This window comes from Rhinopithecus roxellana, chromosome 5 (assembly GCF_007565055.1).
Source record: "Rhinopithecus roxellana isolate Shanxi Qingling chromosome 5, ASM756505v1, whole genome shotgun sequence".
Lineage (NCBI taxonomy): Eukaryota > Metazoa > Chordata > Mammalia > Primates > Cercopithecidae > Rhinopithecus > Rhinopithecus roxellana.
In genome coordinates, this window is record NC_044553.1 from 139962654 (window position 1) to 139979937 (window position 17284).

The 17284-nt window shown below is 38.4% G+C and overlaps 1 long non-coding RNA gene across 1 annotated transcript; it reads right to left on the reverse strand.

The window, feature by feature from the left end:
- Positions 1-7065: 7065 nt before the first annotated feature.
- Positions 7066-15703, reverse strand: LOC115897430. The gene is made up of 3 exons (XR_004057213.1): positions 15603-15703; positions 12801-12839; positions 7066-7314 (listed from the first exon to the last, which is right to left on the reverse strand). It is a non-coding gene; the product is annotated as an uncharacterized LOC115897430 (long non-coding RNA).
- Positions 15704-17284: the final 1581 nt, after the last annotated feature.

The following is a 17284-nucleotide window of genomic DNA, read 5'->3' on the forward strand; positions in this document are numbered from 1 at the left end:
TAAGCAGGAAGAAAGAAATAAGCAGAGAGGAGCATGGAAACATTGTACTGAACTCTGGTAGACTTGCACAATAATTGCGCTAAATTGACCCTTCGCACTTTGAACCCAGCAAACTTGTGTGGTATTCATAGTCATATTGTGGAAAGGGCAGTATTGAACTGGACTTGATTCAGACCATACCCCTAACTACTTCTAGGATCGCAAGTGAGTCACAGAACATCTCTATTCCTCAAGTTTTTACAAAATATCAAAGATGGATTGTGAAGTTTTTGAGGACACATTTCAGCTTTATATTTTGAAAATCTCAGATGACATCCTTTGAAAACCTGTTTTGATTCTAAACTTGGTAGCGTTGCATTTAATTTCTGAGATTCCGTGTTCTGGTTTTCTATTATGTAACAAACCACCCCAAAATTTTGTGGCTTAAAACATTAACAGCACATACTTTGCCTACAAATCTGCAATTTGGGCAGGAACCTGTGAGGACAGTCGTCTCTACTCCAGTCAGCATTAGCTAAGACAGCTTGAAGCCTGGAGGCTGGAATTATCTGAAGGCTTGTTCACTCTTACACTTGGTGGTTCATGCTTGCTGCTAGTTGAAACCTTAGCTGGTTTTAGCCAGTGTTCCTACTGGCTGGTATATCTAAATGTCGCGTTTTTACGTGTCCTGAGCGTCCTTACAACATGGTGGCTGGGTTCCCAGAAGAAGCATCTAGGTAAAGAAAGTTAGGAGAAAGTTATATTGCTTTTTATGAGCTAGTCTTGAAAGTCATGCAGGGTCCTTCCTACCACATAGTATTTGTCCAGGAAGTCACAGAGGTCTGCCCAGATCAGCAGAAAAGGAAACAGACTCTCCTCTTGTTGGGGGTTGGCAAGGTGCTGGAAGAGCAAATGAGACTGGAAATATTGCCATGGCCGTTTTTGGAAAACTTAATCTGTTACATTCTGCTTATACAGTCACAAGCCATATAATAATGCTTGGGTCAATGACAGACCGCATATCCTATGGTGGACCTGTATGATTATAATGGAGCTGAAAAATTCCTATCACCTGGTGGTGTTGTAGCCCATCTTAACGTTGTAGTGCAACACATCAGTCATGTGTTTGTGGTGACGCTGCTGTGCACAAACCTACTGTGCTGCCAGTCACACAAAAGTGTACAGTAATGTCCTAGGCCTTCACATTCACTCACCACTAACTCACTGACTCACCCAGAGCAACTTCTAGTTTTATAAGCTTCCTTCATGGTAAATGCCCTAGACAGGCATTCCATTTTTAATCTTTTTTGCCATATTTTGCAGGTTTGTAGCCTAGGAGAAATAGGCTAGACCTTACAGCCTAGATGTGTAGTAGGCTATCCAATTTAGGCTTGTGTAAGTACACACTATCATGTTTGCACAGCAATGAAATCCTCTAATGACAGTTCTCAGAATTTATCCCCATCAGTCACTAAGTTATGCATGACTGTGTTTGAATAAAACTACTATCGCTGCTTTCTCATCAAAAATTTAAAAAGAAAAAAAGAGTGATTCTATATTTAAAGTCCCTGCTTCATGTCTCAATGTGCCTTCTCTCATTAAATCCTCATTTGTAAAAATGAGGAAACTGAGACAGGAGGTGCTCAAGTAACCTACATAAGCCCTCACGGCAGTCAAGTGCATAATGGAAGGGTGGCGTTGAGAATCAAGCTCACCTAGTTTCAAAGCCTATGCTGCTTCTGCTACCCCACACTGCCTCACTCACAAAACTCTTGTTCTCATATCTCAGCTTTATTTTTTGCTGAAAGAGTGTAGAATTCAGATGAGATTTTAGGTGGGACTTTTGAAGGAGGAGAGTTGCCAAATATTTCAACAATGGAAGCAACTCTATATCTAAAATTTGATTTTTGCACAAGAATTGACTATTAATACCCACTTTTTTTTCTTTCACTGGAGAAGACAAATCTGGATGGTGGTCTGACTGCTTACTGGTGCAGTAGGGATTGGAGAGAATGGTGAAATGTGTTTCTGATTCATAGCTGATGGTTTATAGGACCATAATGTGAGTACAAAATTATACACGAGTGTTCCACAAGGACTAATGATGAATATGTATATAAAGTGTCTTCAGGTCAGATATAGGACATGGAAGAGTAAGTCAAAGCTGGCCAGTGGCCTGGACTGGAAAGGAGTCTTCTGTGTACATTGGCCAGGGCCACGTAAGGGAATGGAGTAGGAATTGCTTGTCCCTGGATTAGGTTCTTCTACTGAACTCGTGTGTGTCAGGCACATGACCAAGATTGTCAGCAATTTTAAACAGAAGACTTTTCAAAGGCCCTCTGCCTACACAGGGTAACACTTTTGACAACTGCTTACCTCATTCATGCGGGAAAAGCAAAAACCAAAATCAAGAACAGTAACAAAACAAAAACCGACTTACTTGATCCAAGAATTTTTTCATCTATTTGCTATTGAATTGACCCCACCAACAGTGTTATGGTATCGTATGAACATAGTCTTCTGAAATTGACCCTCCCCTGTTTCATTTTCCTTACATGTTAGCTATAGATAAATCTATGGTCTTTAGGAAATTTATTATAAGAATTTTTGGGCCAAGCACGGTGGCTGATGTCTGTAATCCCAGCACTTTGAGAGGCCGAGGTGGGCGGATCACAAGGTCAGGAGTTTGAGACCAGCCTGGCCAATATGGTGAAACCCTGTCTCTACTAAAATACACAAAAACTAGCCAGGTGTGGCAGGTGCATGCCAGTAGTCCCAGGTACTCAGGAGCCGGAGGCAGGAGAACCACTTGAACCTGGGAGGCAGAGGTTGCAGTGAGCCGAGATCGTGCCACTGCACTCTGGCCTGGGTGACAGAGTGAGACTTCGTCTCAAAAAAAAAAAAATTGTTTTTGTAACAGTAGGTTGTCTGTTAAAAACCCTTATGAGTTCAGTTGACAAAATGTTTTGCTTTGCTAAAAACATCAGCACACTCCTCAAACGCAAATGGTCTCCCGAAGACAATTTGTGAGTCTTAATTGTGGAATTTTCTTTTTTTTTTTTTACCATGTGCTTGCAGCAATCACAATTGCTTCATAGCTCAACATCTGGAAGCACATTTGGCTTCACTGTTAGAAAATAAATTAGCATCCCTGTTCATGAGTAAGAGACTGACCTTACACTGGACAGAGGGTATTGTGTCTCTGGTTGACAGACCAGTCATCCTTGACAACAAGGAAAAAGCTGACATGCATCTCATTTCTGGCATTCATGCCCATCTCTCAGAACACCCTGAGTCTACTCACTATAAAATAGACTTTTGCCCTAGGACATGGAGCAAAAGATGACACTAATTGGAAATTGGCATCCTGGAAAATATTGTCAGAGTCATCTCCTCCAGGAAGATAACCATTATCTTGTGCCAGCACTGAACTGTGGGCTCCAAGGACCTGCCTGTGTCTGCTCACACCTGTTCCAACATGGTTGCCAATAAATGGGGGGTCAGGAGGAAATTAGACACACAGAAAAGCCATTAGAAGCCAGAGGGCCCTTTGAAAGTCTTTTGGGATTGTAATAGATTGGACAAGCACGGGATGGCCTATGTAGGTGTATTTGGCTGTGGTCATGACCATTGAGAATCCCATATCAATAACTAATCTGAACAAAATGAACTGTAAAAGAAAAAAAGATTTTTATGGAGCCAGAAATAGACGCTATGAAAGAGACAGAGGATTTAAGTAACCGATATGTTTTTAAAAATATTGTAGGCTTTTCTTTTTAAATTAGGTGTGATATACAAATATGGACATTGAAATATGCATATGTGTTTGCATTAGTATAAATAGATTTATACCCACTAGTATCTTGTGCCATCTCATGAATTTGGACAGATTGTAAGTCAAATCATGTCCCAAGAAACATAAATTATGCACTCATATAAAATGGAAAACATCACAATTAGCATAAAAGAGGATGTTAATTCTAACTGCTAAGCACCAGTAATAGAAAGTGATTACACTTTGTGATCACACTTTTCTTATTTTATCTCCCTACCTTACTCTCATAAAGGGTTCCCAAAACTTTTAATTTTGTGACTCCATAAGATGCAGAAGTGAGAAACAGATATAGATGACTATTGGGTAGACAGCAGAGATGTTGCTTCTTTTTCACTGTGGTATGTTAATTCTTTTTTCTACTATTTAATTAGTTCAACAGATGTTTAGTGTCAGAGACTGTGTGCTGAGCACTTGGGATACAAAGTATATAGGCCACTGTTAGCTGTTTATCAGATTATTGTACCACTGTCTTCGCCAAGGGTCTTGCTTCTGGTCTCACCTCTTCATCGTTACACCTCCTCCTAACTTGTTCTTTGCATTACAGTTTGTTATATTTCAAAAATGCAAATTCTGTTATATTACTTGCATGAATAAAACTCTTTAGCGGTTATCAATTGATCTCAGGATACAGTGCCAGCTCCTTGGCAGAGCCCCTGAGATTCTCGTGAGAGGGCTTTGGCTTGCCCTCCATCCTTACCTTGGGCTGCACTCAGCATCCCTCTGATTTGATGTCACAGTTAAAGAGAACTACTTGCAATTACCTGAAGGCATCACGTGGTTTCTTCTCTCTAGATTTTGAGATTTGAAAAAGGTATTACCCCAACCTGAGCTGCCTTCTGCCCCTCTTTGCGTAGCTAATGCTTACTCATCTTTCCTATCTCAACTGGGATACCATTTCCTTTGGGAAGTGTTCCATTACTTTCTTCCTACATTGCTTCAGCTTGCATTGGCTTAATCAAGTACCATCTCTTGGTAAATAAAATGATTTATTTCACAATTCACTAGAACATGTATCATACCTTTATATCTTTCTCAGTTAGTTAAGTCTTAGATTAAAATATAATAAATCAATGCGCCTCTCATTTGTTTTGTCAGTGTTTGTGCACACAGCACCAGTATTTTATTATAGCTTTGTGCAGATCGTCATATTTATTTAGCACTTACTATAGGCAAGAACAACTTTTCATCATCATCATCATTTAATCGTTAAAACAATTCTTTGAAGTAGGTATCATCACTGTCATTGCATTTTCAGCTGCATCTAATTAATTGTCCCAGTGTTATAGAAACGGCAGAACTAACATCAGAGCCTACTCTCTCATGATACAGTATTTTAAATTTCTTCTTTTCTCTCTCACAATTTAAGTTTAAATTTTTGAGGTAAGGAATAATGTCTTAATCATAGTTATGTCTCCCATCAAGTAGCACATTTTGAGAACATAGAGAATGATTGAAAATAAAGTTCTTTGCACTTGTCCTTAAATTGCTCACAGGACTAGAGGGCAGACACCTAAAATAATAATTTGATATAATGAGATAAATATATTATTATAAATAGTTGCAGGGCCCTATGATATGAAGAGGAGGGATACATAACCCAGACTTTAACTGCCTGGCCTTGTAGAAGAGACAATGCCTGAATTGAATATGAATGCACTAACTTATGGACACATTTTCACTAAATTTGTATCTAGTAGCAATTCAGGTAAAATAATCCTCTTTATGAAAAAAATTAAGGGTAAACTTCAGTTATACTTTGGTGAAGGTGACAGATGGAGTATTGAGTCATTGGTCACGTTTTTGAAAAAATGTTTCATAAGCTGATATAACGGTGTCAAGCTATTGTTAAAAAATGGCAACATGTTATTATTAAGGGCTAGATTTTCTCTAGATTTTTTGTTTTGGCACTTTTTCTTTAAATTTTTTGTTTCGGCATTTTTTATTTCACAAATGATTTCATGAGAATCTCAGGTGCTCTGCCAAGGAGCTAGCACTGTATCTATCCTGAGACCAACTGATAACCAATAAAGAGTTTCATTCATTCAAGTAACACAATAGAATTTGCATTTTTGAAATATAACAAACTGTAATGCAAAGAACGAATTAGGAGGAGGTGTAATGACGAAGCAGTGAGATCAGAAGCAAGACTCTTGGCTAAGAGACTGGTACAATAATCTGAGAAACAGCTAAACATAAATTATGTACACATATAAAATGGAAAACATCACAATTAGCATAAAACAGGATGTTAATTCTAACCGTTAAGCACCAGTAAGATAAAGTGATTACACTTTGTGATCACACTTTTCTTATTTTATCTTCCTATCTTACTCTCATACAGGGTTCCCAAAACTTTTAATTTTATGACTCCATAAGATGCAGAAGTGAGAAACAGATATAGATGACTGTTGGGTAGACAGTGGAGATGCTGCTTCTTTTTCACCATGGTATTTTAATTCTCTTTCCTACTATTTAATTAGTTCAACAAATGTTTAGTGTTAAGAACTGTGCGCTGAGCACTTGGGATACAAAGGATTTTTATGCTTTTAGGTGTTATATCTAAATCTTTAATCCATCTTGAGTTAATTTTTGTATAAGGTGTAAGGAAAGGGTCCAGTTTCAGTTTTCTGCATGTGGTTAGCCAGTTTTCCCATCACCATTTATTAAATAGGGTATTATTTCCCCATTGCTTGTGTTTGTCAGGTTTGTCAAAGATCAGATGGTTGTAGACGTGTGGTGTTATTTCTGAGGCCTCTGTTCTGTTCCATTGGTCTATATATCAGTTTGGGTACCAGTACCATGCTGTTTTGGTTACTGTAGCCTTGTAGTATAGTTTGAAGTTAGGTAGCGTGACGCCTCCAGCTTTGTTCTTTTTGCTTAGAATTGTCTTGGCTATATGGGCTCTTTTTTGGCTTCATATGAAATTTAAAGTAGGTTTTTCTAATTCTATGAAGAAAGTCAATGGTAGCTTGATGGGAATAGCATTGAATCTATACATTACTTTGGGCAGTATGGCTATTTTCATGATATTGATTCTTCCTATCCATGAGCATGGAATGTTTTTCTATTTGTTTGTATCCTCTCTTATTTCGTGGAGCAGTAGTTTGGTCACCGACACCTACGTGAAACTGAGAGCTGCTGTCTTTGGTCCTGATGGCAGTTTTTACAGTGATGCTTATGAGGCGTGTGGAGAAAGATGGGAGAATCCGAACATTTTCTAAGATGCAGGAAAAATTCTCCTCTCTCACTCATTTAACTAGTAAGCCTGACCTTTATTCTGCTAAGCCTATGAACATAACTTGGAAGATTTTTCTGGAATTCTTGTGTTTTTGATATGGAACATATTCTTAGATGAGTGTTTCAAAGTGCTTTCTCCCTTAGTTTTGCATTTTCCACATTGATTTCTCTGCCTCAATAGTCTTTGTAGGTATATCATGTTAGGGAGTTCCATATTACATTATTCCTTCGTGTTCTCGTCTCCACAGACATCAGTTCAGCTTCTGTGAATTTAAAAATAAATCACGTTGTAATTAACCTATTTATGTAAATGAAAAATTCTCTATCACATCTCCTTTCCTCCCCTACAACAAGGTATCAGCTCCTCCTGTTTGTTCTCAATAACAAACAAAATTCCTTGGGCTGATGATATTATTGGTCAGCCAGTATGGAAGAATACTGTGAGTCATTGTATTTCCTGCTACCTGTTTCTATACTTTTTTTTTTAATAAAGTATATGAAGCTTTTGCTCATCTCTTTGTTTCCTTAACATTTCCCTCATTGTAGGTCAGTAAGCTTCACACCAGGCACTATCTTTCTGGCCCGTTTACTCACTCCTCCTTTAACTTTCTTTAGATAAATCACAGATTTATTTTTGTTTCCCATTCTTTTCCAGTTATCTTAGAAATATTTTTCTCCCTCTCTTTGTTCCACTTGTGAAATAAAGAGGGCTAATCCAGACTATTCTATATAGAGTGTTGCTGGCAATATTTCTATAGTAATGAGAGTGAAAGCTGGAAGCTTTGATGTGGAATTAGGGAGAATAAAGAACCGGTGCCTTGAACTTCTAAACCCAGTGAAAATGCACAGTAAATGCATTCAGGGTCTTTGAAAGTCAACGTTTGCTTCCTTATCTTTCTCTAATTAAATCTACTCTCACAGAAGAACAGAATCTTGATTTTTGTTGTATGTTTCTCTTTGCTGTTTCAAGTATATTGTTTGTTACAATTGTTCTAACACAATTGTACAGTATTTCAGTTCCCATTGAGGTTAAAAATGCTTTTGTTACCTGGACGCTTACAGATGATGCATAACATTTCATTTTGTCTTTGAGGTCAAAGCAATCAGCATATGACTTTTTGAAAACATTTATTTCCACCAAGGGGCTACTATGTACTAATTTCTTATGCTTGATGAATTTTATTAAATATTTTATTGCCAATCGTTTATTTTCAAAACTGAATGCCTCCACTTCCTTTGCATCAAACAAATAACCACCTTAATAGGTAGGTTACTGACACTCTAGTTTTTAATGTCTATTCACTTATTCATATGGCAATTCTTTATGACAATTATTCATAGAATACCTAGTACGTACCAGGCATCATGCTAAGTCCTGAGACATAGATATTTAAGAAATACAAATTTCAGGTGCTCACACTCCAGTGGAGGATGTCAGATGAGTAAAAAGAATTATAAGATAGTGGCAATTATAAGATAGTGACTAAATGATAACAGAGATACAAAGTGCCCTAGGAACACAGAAGAGGGTACTAACTTATGCACTGGAGCCCAGACCTGGAAACTTTACTCTCAGAAGGTTTTACTTGTATGGTAGGCAGTGGAAATAAACTGACAATTGTGATGTAACCTTGAAGAATTAAATTAACCTTATTGGACTAACTGTTGAGCAGTGATTTCTAGGCCTGATTGTCATACATCTGGTGTAGTAGTATGAGCTTTGGAATTAGACACCTGAAAATAAATTCTGGCTCAGCCACTTACTAAGTAGTGTCCCCTCTAAGATTCAGTTTTCTCATCTACAAAATGGGAATGGTGACACCTGCCTCATATAGTATGGCTTGAATGAGATAATGATGTTTCTATCTTTTCTTTAAGCCCCTCCTGATGGAATTTAGAAATAACAAGAGTAGTGGAAAAATTGAACTCTGATAATCACACTTGGTAAACTCAAGCCCCAGGTTAAGCAATTTACATACCTAATTCTTTAGATCATCATCACAACCTTATTAGGTACATATTATTAATTCTATTATCTCCAATTAACAAGAATGAAAATGAGGTTTATAAAAGTTTAAAGATTTGCCCAAAGGGGTGGTTAGTAAAAGATGTTGCAAGAGCTTGAATTTACACCTGCATGGTACTGAAGTCCAGGTTCTTACCCACTCTTTTACTCTTGTTCCGTCTTGGTTTATTTTGATTGATAAGTATGGCCGCACTTGTCTCATAGGTTTTGTTGCCAGACAGAAGACTATGGTAGACAATAGATTATATTTTCCATGGGGACATGCACCGTGTGTGTTTTGTTAAGCAAATTGTCATCATATTGCACAGAATCTAGTACCAAGAAGGCACACCTATTTGTAAAGGTGCAGGCTATGCTGATGTAACAAAGGGACTCTAAAACACAGATATTTATTTTCCTCTCACATAATAGTTTATGGCTAGTAGGTAGGCTTGACTTTGCCATTTTCAGTAAGTAGGCGAGAGTGAGCAGAAATCCAGGTCAAGGATTTTCTTTAAGGTAAGTGATGCTGAAATTGCCCCCACTCTTTCCACTCAGTTGCCATTAGTGCATTCTTAAGTCACATACCTGTAAGATCAACTGGAAAATGTAAGTCCTAGTTGGACAGCTACCTGCTCAGGAAGGAAGTGTGATAGTTCATTTTAGGTGTCAACTCGACTGAATTCAGGAATATCTAGCAACTTGGTAAAGCATGATTGTGGGGTGTGTCTGTGGGGTGTTATCAGAGGAGATTAGATATGAGTCTGAAGGATTAGGTGGAGAAGATCTGCCCTCAATGTGGGCATGAACCATCCAATCTACTGGAGAAAACAAAAACAGAAAAAGTGAATATGTTGATTTTGCTTCTGGGGCTGGGAAAACTTCTTCCTCTCCTATTCTAGGACAATAACTCCAGGATCCCCAGCCTTTGGACTCCAGTGCTTAACAAGAGGGCCCCTTCAGGATTCTCAGACCTTTGGCCTTGGACTGAGAAATACACCATTGGCTTTCCTGGTTCTGAGGCTTTTGGACTTGGACTGAGCCATGCCATCAGCATCCCAGGGTTTGCAGCTTGCAGATGGCTTGTCGTGGGACTTCTCAGCCTCCACAATCACATGAGCCAATTCCCCTAATAAATCCCCCCTCATATATTTGTATTTATCTATATATATCCTATTGGTTCTCTGTCTCTCTGGAGACCCCTGAGTAATACAGGAGGTGAGAATAGATTTGGGGATACTACCAGCAATATCCATTACAGTGCTCAATGAATATTTATGGAATGAATGAATGAAGACAATCAAAGCATGTAAGTCAACCTGGGCCCCAGTGAGATCAAGGCAAAGATGTTAGTTTGATCCACTAGCTTAACTATGCCAGCATGCCAATGTGTCTTTCCAGCTAATTCTTGCCAAAACACATCTTTAGTCAGAGCTACCTATTGTAAGTATCTCTTCACTATAGTGTTTTCCTTTAATCTATGACTGTCAACTTTCCTCCTGAATGTCAGAATGGGATTGAAGCCACGGAAGAGTTTATGTGAGCTCCATGGATTATGCTGCCCTCTTAAGGAAGACAAAGTGACAGGTTATACAGTACTTATCTATATCACCTGTCAGAGACTCTGCATCTAGGGGCAGAGAGAAGATCAGGAGTTTTAGCTGGTTATTTGTGATTCTCTTTTACAACTACCTTGGCATTAGAAGATTGTATCTCTGACATTGGCAAAATGTAGTTTTAGTTCTCCTAAAGAAAGTGCTGGAAGTTTATTCCCTATGAACTTCTAGACTCTTTCAGATCAATAATCCGACTGGGAACTCTATCCTAGCAACTTCCTCTTTTCTGCAATGTAACGTTTTCTTTGTCTTATTAGATTTTATTTTTTAACAGCCAGTGTAGGAGCCTGCATAGTGTGATGTTCAACTGGTGGCAGATAATTTGTCCCACATAGAGTGTGATCACTCTTCTTTGTTGTCAAAGGATATGGCAGAGTTTTTAAAATTTCACTGAGTCAATAGTCAGAATTACAATAGACTTTGTGAATGCAGAAGAGGCAAAGCCACAGATCTTGGGGGGCTTGTCAGCGAGGCGGTATTCTTCAAAACTTACCAAGGTGGAACTTTTCTCACTTGTAAGGCTGAAAAAATAAAGAATAACTATGGAAACCTTATGTCTCTTTAAGCTCTTTCATTCCTAAGAGCTTGAAGTGACTCTGTATACCCACATCTCGTTTATTTTCACAACGTCCCTGTGGAGTCAGAGACTAGTTTTTCTTCACTGTTCATGCTGTTCAGAGGGAAGCCATGCCCTGAGAACTCAAGTGACTTGTATTCAAGGTCAAAAAGTGAGAAGTTGTAAAGCCAACGCTTGAATTCAGGTGTTCTGACTCTTCACCTACTAGCTGCTTTAAGATGATCACAATTGGGAAAGAAATTCAGCTGGGAGAGCTAAAAATATATCATAAATACACATGATGTCATGATACATCAAAGTTCAGATCTGGAAATGTTTCTTAGTCTGCAGATAAAAAAATGCTTTTGATGAGTCGACAACATCCAATGCTGTGAACTGTTCTTACTCCCTCAAGCCATAGGTACAGAGATCATCATTCTGTATTTAGTTTGGAATGATGCCCCAGAATCAGAGTTCCTAAATAGCACTAATGATTTCACAGATTTCAGGAAGAATAGGGAACACTGACCATGACACATAACGATACTCATTAAGTTGCAGAATAGAATACTTGTAATTACCAATAAAAAGTGGGGTGAACAAAATCTAAATCCATGGACATGTAGGGTTGGAGCAGAGTCTCCTTAGCCTTAATGGTAGCTTTGTGTGAATCAGAAAATGTGTTTTTCTTCCAGGTGGACACAACCCTAACCCAGGGTACACAGGTTAGTGAGAAAAGCTCTGGCTGGATTCAGCTTTGTTTATTCATCTCCTCACGTGGATGTTCTTTGTGGTCATCTAAGACAGAACAACAGCCTTCAAAGTTGCCTAACTCACTTTCCCACATTCAGGTAATATAATATCATGTCTATCTCACAATAGAAGTTAGTTCACTTTTTAAAAACTCTTGGCAAAAATATTTTCACAACTTCATCATATTGCTTCTCATAATACTTTGAAGTCCTTGATGTTAGGATATGTTGAGGAGGAGGAGAAATAGATGCAACTGTAAAATAAAAAATGGTTTGAATATTTTGACTAGCTTTTTACCAGAAAAAAAAAAGACTTAGAAGATACTTGAGGTGACCTTGCCCAAGTTGTCTGGAAAATTCCTTCTCTTAAAAAAAAATGGGTATAGTTCATCTTTATATGAAGGAAGATATCATGAGTGTCCAATATTGAGAGGAAACTGACATTTACACGTAATTCCTTAGGAAGTCAACCTTAGGCAGGACACAACTTTCAGGAAGATATCATGAGTGTCCAATATTGAGAGGAAACTGACATTTACACGTAATTCCTTAGGAAGTCAACCTTAGGCAGGACACAACTTTCAGCACAGAAAGGCCAGAGAGAGGGAAAACCCACATTGTAGTAGGTCCATCTGATACATTCATCCTTGTAAGTAGAGGGATATTTTGTCCCTCTTTTCTGAAAATCTAAAATTACCAACTTTCACTTGGGACCTGAGTTAGTGTAATCAATCATAAAACAGATGGGACATAAAGGAGATTAAAAGAAATAAACTACATTAAAAGTAGACTCTTAGCCAATCTCTTTGATCCCACTTACCTCAAATCAAAGCACTATATGATGACAGTGACTTCCTCTCTGAAAAGACAGCAACAATCAGGTTTATACAGATTATGAACTTGCAGCATATTTAAGAAGCTTCACAAGAGGTGCATTTATAATGCGCTCCCCATTGAAAGTGAAGAACAGCAGAGGGAAGTGCTGGGATACAGATACATAACCTGGTCAAACTTCAGACAGCCCAATAAAAGAAGAGGGCCTAAATTTTCCATGAATCAGGATTTTAGATAAATGTAGGCCTGAAGATCAGGAACGACTAGAGCCTCCAAAATATAAGTAGTTGTGATAAAACAAAACAAAACAAAACAAAAAAACCCTAGTTCCTACAAAAGTTGTTCTCTTTTTTAGACTCTACTATTTTTGTAAGCATATTATTATAAACAAGTGGTCATGCAAATGTTTGATGATGGGTATATCATAATTCACAGCTTGAGAAAAGGAGGTGGACAGAAATTAATTGATTCGCTCAAATGACTTTAGCAAACAGAATGTCCAATTTCTGATTTCTGTATGTTTATACTAAACTTGACAATTTCTAGAGTTTGCCACACAAATCCATGAAATACCAACAGGTACTATTTGTTAAGTGGATACTATATACTAAGGTTTGTGTCCCTTCCAAATTCCTATGTTAAAACCTCATCATGAATGTGTTGGAACTAATAGGGGGAGCCTTTGGGAAGCAATTAGGTCATTAAGGTGGAGTGCTGATGAATGGAATTAGTGTCCATATAAAAGAGATTCCAGAGACCTAACTAGTTCCTTTCACCATGTGAGGACACAGCATGAAGGCACCATTCATGAACCAGAAATAAGTCTCACCAGACATTTTAATCTGCTGGTACTTTGACCTTGGACTTCCCAGCCTCCATGACTGTGAGATTTTTCTGTTGTTTGTAAGCCACTCAGTTTATGGTATTTTGTCATAGCATACTGAACATTCTAAGATATGTGAATAATTATTGTGTGTATCAATTACTATGCGAAATTTTTTACATAGTATGATGGACTGAATTATGTCCCCAGTAAAATATATATGTTGAAGCCCTAGCCTCCAATGTGACTGTTTTTGGAGATAGGGACTTTAGACAGGTAACTAAGATTAAATGAGGGGCAGGATGCAGTGGCTCATACCTGTAATCCCAGCACTTTGGGAGGCCGAAGAGGGTGGATCATCTGAGGTCAGGAGTTCGAGATCAGCCTGGCCAACATGGCGAAACCTCTACTAAAAATACAAAAATTAGCCGGCTGTGGTGGTGAGTGCCTGTAATCCCAGCTACCAGGGAGGCTGAGGCAGGAGAATCGCTTGAACCCAGGAGACAGAGGTTGCAGTGAGCTGAGATTGCGCCACTGCACTCCACCGTGAGCGACAGAGCAAAACTTTGTTTCAAAAACAAAAAGATTGAATGAGGTCATAGGGGTAGGGCCCTAATCTGATAAGGCTGGTGTCCTAATAAGAGAGAAAGAGACTCCAGAGATCTCTCTCTCTCTCTCTCCATGCATAAGGACAGAAGAAGAACCACACAAGGACCTTGCCAGACAGAGGTCTTCTATAAGCCAGGACAAGAGGCCCCACTAGAAACCAATCCTGATGACACCTTGGTCTTAGACTTTTGCCTTCCAGAACTGTGCGAGTATATATTTTTGTTGCTTAAGTCATGCAGTCTCTCGTGTTTTGTTATGGCAGTCCCAGTAGACAAATACATATAATTAGCTCAACTTAGCTTCTTAATGGAAATGTGGTATTATTTTAGAAATTCAATATAGTGACTAGAAGTAAAGCTGTAGATCCCAGCTGCCTGACCTCCAGTCCTAGCCCTACCACTTCCTACCCATGTGACCTGGGAAAGTTCTTAATCTCTCTATTAACATGATTTTTTTCATCTGCAAAATGAAAGTAATAATAAGTATCTTTCTCATTGGGTATGGAGAGGGTTAAATGCATTAATGTTTAGTGTGATAGTGACAGGCATAGAGAAAACACTCAATATGAATAAGCTATTTTTATTAGCCCAATTTTCAGATGGAGAAACTGAGGCTTAGGGAGATTAAAGATCAAGATCAAGATCAATATTACTCAGCCATTAAGCTATTAATCTTGGAAGTACCATTATTAGAGCCAGATTCCTTATTTTTAGAAACCAAGGCCTTCATCTTTGTACTGTATGGACCTTCAGGCAAAGCACAATCAAATGAGATGTGCAGTTAAATTTTATTCTAAGTAGACTGGCATTCTAAACATTTTGCAATTTGCCTGCTTGCACTGCAGAGCCAGGACTCTGGTGGGGCATTTTGAACCACTTTATCTTGCTAAAATCACCAGGACTTTGAATGTCAGGCAGAGAAGAAATCTATTATTCCTCCCCAACATAATCCCAACTTGCTTTCTCTTGTTTCAGCAGTTCTAGGAAATGTCCAAAATATAGGTAAGCACTCTGGTAAGTGCTTAAATAATATGAGAAAATTTAGCTATAGAAAATGCTACATAAAAAACATTCAGTGGGCACTGAGAATTCCAAGGTAACCTTGGTCTACTAAGTTTATTTTACTTTGTTCCATTGGGTAGTGAGACCTAGATGGGTTTGTAAGACATTGAGAGATGTTGGTCTTTTGGCAGCTTATTCATCTCTATGGTAAATACTGCATACTGGGAACAATTAGGAAATTCCTCCCATCTTTGTCTGAGGTAAACCATTATCTCTTCCCTCTTTGTTGGATTTCTGTTGGCTCTGGCCTTGGTTCTCTGATTGCTTATGGTATGATTTGTAAGACATGCCTCACCTTCTGGAAAGCTAGAGGCCACATAACTGTCAAGTATTTAATATACTTTTGCCCTGAGACCATCATGGCATGTTAAGTGCTCTTTGGTGTGGCCAGAGGGAGAGGAATGTAATTGCTTTGGCTTACGATGGGCCATCTTCTCTTTACTCTTGATGTTTTGCCAGAGGCACTCAGTTGATCTTCCATGATCTCGTCTCTGTGCCCACTTGGTCCTCCAACTCCTACTTCTCTTCATAGTATATCTTTGTGTTTCCATCTTTTAGCACATAATAATTATTTGCTGTACTTCAAGGTCATTGAAGGTAGGAAGTATATATATTCATATATATGTACACACACACATATATATAGTCTAGATGCTATGGGCTATGCTGGGCATTGGAGATAGTTTCAAGGCACTCAAAATATACATTCTGAATGAATGCATCAGTGAAGGGATTAATGGGTTCTACTCAGTTGCTGTTGAATAAAGAGGACCTAGCAATATACATTTCCATGTTATAGGATATTGGAACATAAAGGATTGAATAGATATTTATATATGTGCATTTCTTTGAAACATGGCCAGAAGTCAATATCTTCTCAGGCCAAATGGCAATACTTAAGAACTGGATAACTTTCAAATTTGTAGGTGCTGGAAGATACTAAGTATGTTGGCTTAGTTGAAATTCTCCAGCTTCTTCAATTGTCAGAATTAAATGCTATTCTGAGAAGGAGCTCTGATGTCCCCATGGTAACAGGGCTCCATTAAAGGCATGGCATCACAAAGCTGTCCTTGTTTGAAGACACTTGGGAATTTCAGGTATAAACGGAAATGCTGTTAAAGGCAAATTATACATACTTATTCTGTGTAATTATGTGCACATGTATAGATATGGCTAATTTAGCCACACCTCTCATTTAGTTTTGTTTATCATTAGGCTTTTTAGTGACTTAAATCTCAGACATGGATATAGCTCCAGGTGCTTAAATAAGAACTCATTTAAATTTTGGAGTAAATATCAATTCCTTTGCTTATTTACTTATTATTACTCTTAACACAATGAAGAGAATTTTGATTCTTAACATAACCTCTGTAATGGACACATATACTGTCTGTATGCAAAATCACCCAGCACCTTTGCTGGCCACTCATAGCCTGGACCAGTACTAGGAGCATGCCTGAAAGAGGATATTTTACAGTTAAGAGAAAGAATTGTCCAGACAGCTTAGGCAGGGTCACCTCGAGTACCATTTTTTATTTTTTATTATTTTTTTTGAGATAGAGTCTCACTCTGTCACCCAGTCTGCAGTGCAGAGGCACAGTCTTGGCTTACTGCAATTTCTGCCTCCCGAGCTCAAGCGATTCTCATGCCTCAGCCTCCTGAGTAGCTAGGATTGCAGCCGTGCACCACCATGCCTAGCTACTTTTTTATATTTTTAGTAGAAACAGGGTTTCGCCATGTTGGCCAGGCTGGTCTCGGACTCCTGACCTCAGGAGGCCCGCCTCGGCCTCCCAGAGTGCTGGGATTACAGGCATGCACCTCAAGTATCTTTTAAGTCATTTTTTTCCTGATAAAATCTTGTCAAAATATTTTAAAAATTTGTTTTGTAGTTACATCTAAATACTTTGCAGTGTCAGAAAAAGAACACGATTTTTTTTTTTTTTAATGAAGGAAATCATAAGGTCAATGGATTTGGGA